Raw genomic sequence first — 5,703 nt, 5'->3', positions numbered from 1 at the left:
TTTCCCGGGGTGAAGAGTGCCTCCCGAGACAAATTTGACTGGTTTGATGTACTGTTCACATTTACGTGTGTTGTAGGGTCTTCCATGTCATGATGATTCTGGTTTGTGTTCATCTTGTGTATGTGTGATGTGATGTACTTCAGTTAGGAGAAATTGTGAAGGAGTATGTCGGTTTTGTTTGTACATTTTGTTGTGCACAATACAGGGTGGTCCATTGATAGTGACCGGGCCAAATCCCTCACGAAATAAGCACCAAACGAAAAAACTACAAAGAATGTAACTATACGGTGAACGGTCCGGACACTTGGATGATGTCGCCCAGGATACCGAGCAGCATACATAGCACACGCCCGTTGGGCATATTGATCACAATAGCCATACATCAACACGATATCGACCTTTTCCACAATTGGTAAACGGTCCATTTTAACACGGGTAATGTATCACGAAGCAAGTACCGTCCGCACTGGCGGAATGTTACGTGATACCACATACTTATACATTTGTGATTATTACAGCGCCATCTATCACAAAGCGAAAAAAGTGGTCAAACTAATTCATATTTCTTTACGTACTACACGAATATGAAATTAAAAATGGGGGTTCCTATTTAAAAAATCGCAGTTGATATCCATTTGACCTATGGCAGCGCCATCTAGCAGGCCAACCATAGCGCCATATGGTTTCCCCCTTCAAGCTAGACAAGTTTCGTTCTTTGTAGTTATTTCGTTTGACGCTTATTTCGTGAGATATTTGGCCCGGTCACGATCGATGGACCATCCTGTACATGTAAGCCCATCTTCCAACTCATCTATCCTCTGCGTTAATGTTATTTGGAAGTTTATCCAGTGGTGTAACTGTCTTTTAATTTGCTTTGCTACCTCGCTTTGCTACCTCGTAGTGGATGGAGCCACCGATTGTCATCTCATCAATATATTCTATCATATTAATGCACCTATCCTGTAACGTCGTTGACTGTGTTAGGGGCGGGATTGGTTCATTATCGTGGTATTTTTCCGGCAGAAGATTCATTTGTCTTCACCAGGAAATTGCTTTTGGTAGCTTCTGTGTAATATTGACAGTGATTTGTATTTAGGTGTTTTGGGTGATTGGCTTTGGGCGTTCATGTTTCTTGTGTGTGTGCTGATTTTAGCTGCCATAGTCTATACTGTCCAGGAGCCGGTCATGCAAATGTTTATAGGTCTGACAATCACCTCCTTTTGTTTTATTGCAGAGGCGGCCTCTGTATTTGCAGGGGATGCAGACGCAAATCGCGGACGTGCACTCACTGCGCTTGTGTGCTTGGTTGCCGCACTTGGCACACGTAACGTCGGCCTTTCTGCAGGTTTTAGCCGTATGTCCTAGGTCACAACACTTAAAACACTGGTTTACTGCTGTACAGTCTTTCACAGAAAGTGATTCGAAGTCTATGTAGACTCTCTGTCTTCGTGTGAGGACTCTGTACAGGTGTGGGTTGACCTCCAGTATCTGGTGATTGAAACCCTTTCCCTTAAGCCCTGTTTTAAACCTTCTTTTGACCTCTCTGTCGAAGTCTTCTTTCGTGGTGTCACCGCTTAGATTTTGCTCGTAAAAGCTTTCTAGAGACTCTTCGTCGGTAAGTGTATCTGGCACGTGATATAGTGCCACGAGTGGCTTGCGTCTTCGCTGTCCTTCACAGGCTGGCCGGATGGCCGAGCGGTTCTAGGCGATACAGTCTGGAACCGCGCGACCGCTACGGTCGCAGGTTCGAATCCTGCTTCGGGCATGGATGTGTGTGATGTCCTTAGGTTAGTTAGGTTTAAGTAGTTCTAAGTTCTAGGGGACTTATGAACTCAGCAGTTGAGTCCCATAGTGCTCAGAGCCATTTTAACCATTTGTCCTTCACAGACAATGGAGTGCAGGTCTTTAGTCTTTTCTATTATTTTTCGACAATCCTCCTGTGTTTCCGTTTCTACTATAACTGCAGTCGGGGTGGTTCTGATTTATTTTATGTGTATATTCTCTTTCCTGGGATTTATGTTCTTGGTGATTGTCTGTCGAACAGCTTTGGCGTCTTGATTTGCTGTCGATTTGATATATAGGGTTGTGGTCTGTTTTGTATTAGTCTGTTCTATTCTTCGAGCCTCTTTGGTTTCGGGCTCTATTGTTAAGACGGCAGCATATGTCAGTGTCTGTGCTTGTGTTTGCGCTTGTTGTGTGACTTTATTAGTTAGTTCTCTAATTTGTTGTTGCAAGTCTTGGTTCGCAACACGCAATTCCCTATTTTTGTCCTCTAATTTCTCTGCCTTCTCTTGCAAAGTTTGTATTTGTAAGTCTTTGACTGGATTCGAGGCTCTCTGTAGTGCAAGTCCTAATCGCCTATTTTCATCGTTTAGGCAGGACAATTTAGCTTCAAGGTTAGTTTTTTGGAAAGCTAAGGGAAACACTTTGTCTCTAATGACGGTTAACAGAGCAGATGAAACATACATAGCCTTTAACTCTGCTCCTATTTCACTCAATATATTGTCTATGGCTGTTATCTTTTGAGTGGGGGACATAGGCACAAGTTCTTCCTCCGTGTTTTCCATTCCGGGTGTGACGCTGATGACTCGAGCTAGCGTCTTACCCCATGCTTTCCTTCTTCCTCCGTCGGCCTCTGGTGTGGTGGTGTCGCTGCTTTGTCGGCTGGAATCCACGGCCGATCGTAGGCAGGCGGTTGTTTATCAACAGCAGGGAGCACAGCTGGTGGCCGCTACTGCTGACGTCGACGGCGGGGCGCGGGGCAGCCGGTGGCCGCTGCCGACGCGTCGGATTCCGCTGCGGCTGGTGAGGTGTCGCAGCGCGCGGAGCGGAGTGCTGACATGCGAGGACCGACCCGGCTGACTGGAGAAACCGACACGCGCTCGGCCAGCGGGAGGGCGACGGCCACTTCGCTGACGCGTTGCACACGACGAACACACTAAAAGTACTTTAATCACTCTCTCTGTTTTATTTACAGTACTTAATGAGTAAACGAGAACGGACTATGTAAGATAACACTCCCTGTACCCGAGAATTAAATATCAGTGTCCACAATCAAATTTTTACCGAGAAAATCTGCATCTGAATACGGAGCCACATCACACTGCAACCGACTCGGTGGCCATCTTCGCTTCAGATGCGGTATACAATATCATATATCAGCACAGACATTAGAAATTACATTAATTCCATTTGAACTTCATGGTACACTCTGTACAGTGTGTGACGAATAAAAGAGGCCCAGAGAACAGACTTCCAAGGTACAAAGAAACGTAGCGCAGAAAAGGAAATACATTACTAACCGGAGTGTAGTAGATGTTGAAAGTGATCGCCATTCATCTCTTGGCACTTCTGGGCCCTGGTCAGCAAGATGGTGAAGGCGGATCGAAGCTGGACTGATGGAATTGCTGCAGTCCCACCCGAAATGTTTTTCTGCAATTCTCGAAGACTGCGACGGTTGTTGCGATACACCTTAGAACTGAGGGCTCCTCACACAAAGTAATCACACAGTGACACATCAGGTGATCTGGGTGGCTATCTAGGGCCACGACCAGAGTAACCACTCCTAACAAGTGTGTCAGGCGTGAAGACTATGTAAATGTGCTCCAAGGTTCCGCCGGCTGTATGGGCATTTGCTCCGTCCTGTTATAAGTAACTGTAGGTCTTTTCCCCCTTCGTTAATGCTGCCACAAATGGTTCCAAAATGTTGGCGATGTAACGGGCAAAAGTCACCATCTCAGCAAAGATGGTGGGACCAATAACGCGGCGTGCAGACACTGCACACCAACCCCAACCTTCTGATCATGCAATTGTGTTTCGTGGAAGTTATGCGGATTCGCCGCTGCCCAGTATCTGTGATTCTGTGAGTTGACATAAACCACTCAGATGAAACTAGGCTTCATCAGACGTAGAGAAAGATCCATGTCCAAGCCATTATTGCTATCTCAGTGAGCAGCCACTCACAAAACTGGAGGCGCTGAGGAGCATCTGTTGATTTTAATGCATGAACAACAGACACTCAGTAGGGATGCATGTCCTGGTCGAATATTCGTTCCCATGATCGGCTTGAAATGCCGGTCTTTTGCGACAGGCGTCGGGTTGGACTCTGACGCATTTGATGGTGAATGGCAACCACATTTTCTGGTGTTCGGGCACGTTTCGGAATGTTTTGTGATTTATTCAAAACGGATACTGTCTGACGCCATTTTCGGACTAAGGGTTGCATGACACTCTTTGTCGGCACTTTGACACCATTAAACTTCTCAGCAAACAACTGGCCACAACGTTTCCACGACTTCGTTGTCACGTAACTTTCCACAACGAACACCCGCTGCTTCACTGTGAGCACCGTCGTCCCCTTTGCAGCGCTTCACTCACACTGGGACAGACCGCACTACGCTCTGAACCGGTGTGGACCACGTGGTGTGTGTACACGTTGTGAGCGCTTCCTGGGTGTGGTTATATGCCTACATTTACGCCCAGTCGTATCCACTGGCCACTTTTATTTGACCTACACTGTATATTCACTCATTCAACGTTGTCCAATAATACAACTTCACAATCTGGATCCTTTGTGTCTAACAACTGTCTTTGTGGCTAGTAAATGGATATCCGCTTCTAGCAGAAACCAGTCAGAGTTGACATAGTCCGTTGTGGACAGCTGTCTAAACGGGTCCGTCACAGATGTAGATTGCTCTGATCAAGACCTCTGTCATAGCGTGAACACCCTAGTATCACATGTTTGAGGTCTGTAGTCCCAGATGGATGGATTTCGCAGTACGGAGACGGCTGTACTTGCATCCTATAAAGATGTGAAGGATAATAGCCATGATCCAGCCGGATGTGCGTCTGGATAACTTAATGTTGGAAAACGAGGTTTCTCGCGGAATAATGTGTTCCTTTGGATTCGTGTGAGATCTCCCCCACCTCTGACCATTGTTGACGGACCCTTTCCTTTGCGCCAGCAAGAAAATCTGCATCTGGAAGCCAAGTGTAGTAAGGTCGACCATCAGTCACTCTCAGTTTCGCCAGGTGGCTCGCTATCTTCTAGCATGAGACACCAGAGTGTCCCTTGATCCATAATAGCTGGACATATTGATGTTGACTTCCACACTGAAAAAAATTAACTTAATTAGAGTACATAGCCGTTAGTGTTGAAGCCCCATTGCTGCTTCTCCAGGTTTTCCAGTGCACTCCAGAATCCGTTAAAATAAGGATGTCGTCAAACTAATTTGTCGCATATCGAACTGCCTTCTTAACTACGAGATCTTCGGCAGTGAAGATACTGGCTTCCGTCGGAAGCGTAAACAAGCCCAAGTGCTTTTTAGGATGAGAGGTATCACATATCTTTGCTGTCTGAAATTCTGTAGCACTAGAGGTGCCCTCCTCCTTCGAATCTTATCAAAGTACCCATTGTCATCGATGAAGCACTTGAGACTTTGAAGAATAGTATGTACTCTTTGTGCTGCATTACTAAGTATGAATTTCCGAGCCAAGCAAGTCCTCCGGTACTGTAAGGAAGTCTCCCTTGCCTCCACCAAGAGCGCATTCATAGATGTAGAATTCATTGCCATAAGACATTGGTATGGCACGGTAGTACAGACTATCGATCTTGCTCAGTAGAATTATCGAAGCATTACTACATAACGTGCCCATAATTCAATATAGACCGAATCATGCCATAATAAAGAGTGAGAAGGACTG

Source organism: Schistocerca nitens, chromosome 4, assembly GCF_023898315.1.
Source record: "Schistocerca nitens isolate TAMUIC-IGC-003100 chromosome 4, iqSchNite1.1, whole genome shotgun sequence".
Lineage (NCBI taxonomy): Eukaryota > Metazoa > Arthropoda > Insecta > Orthoptera > Acrididae > Schistocerca > Schistocerca nitens.
The sequence above is the reverse complement of the archived record's forward strand: the minus strand, read 5'-3'. Positions refer to the sequence as shown.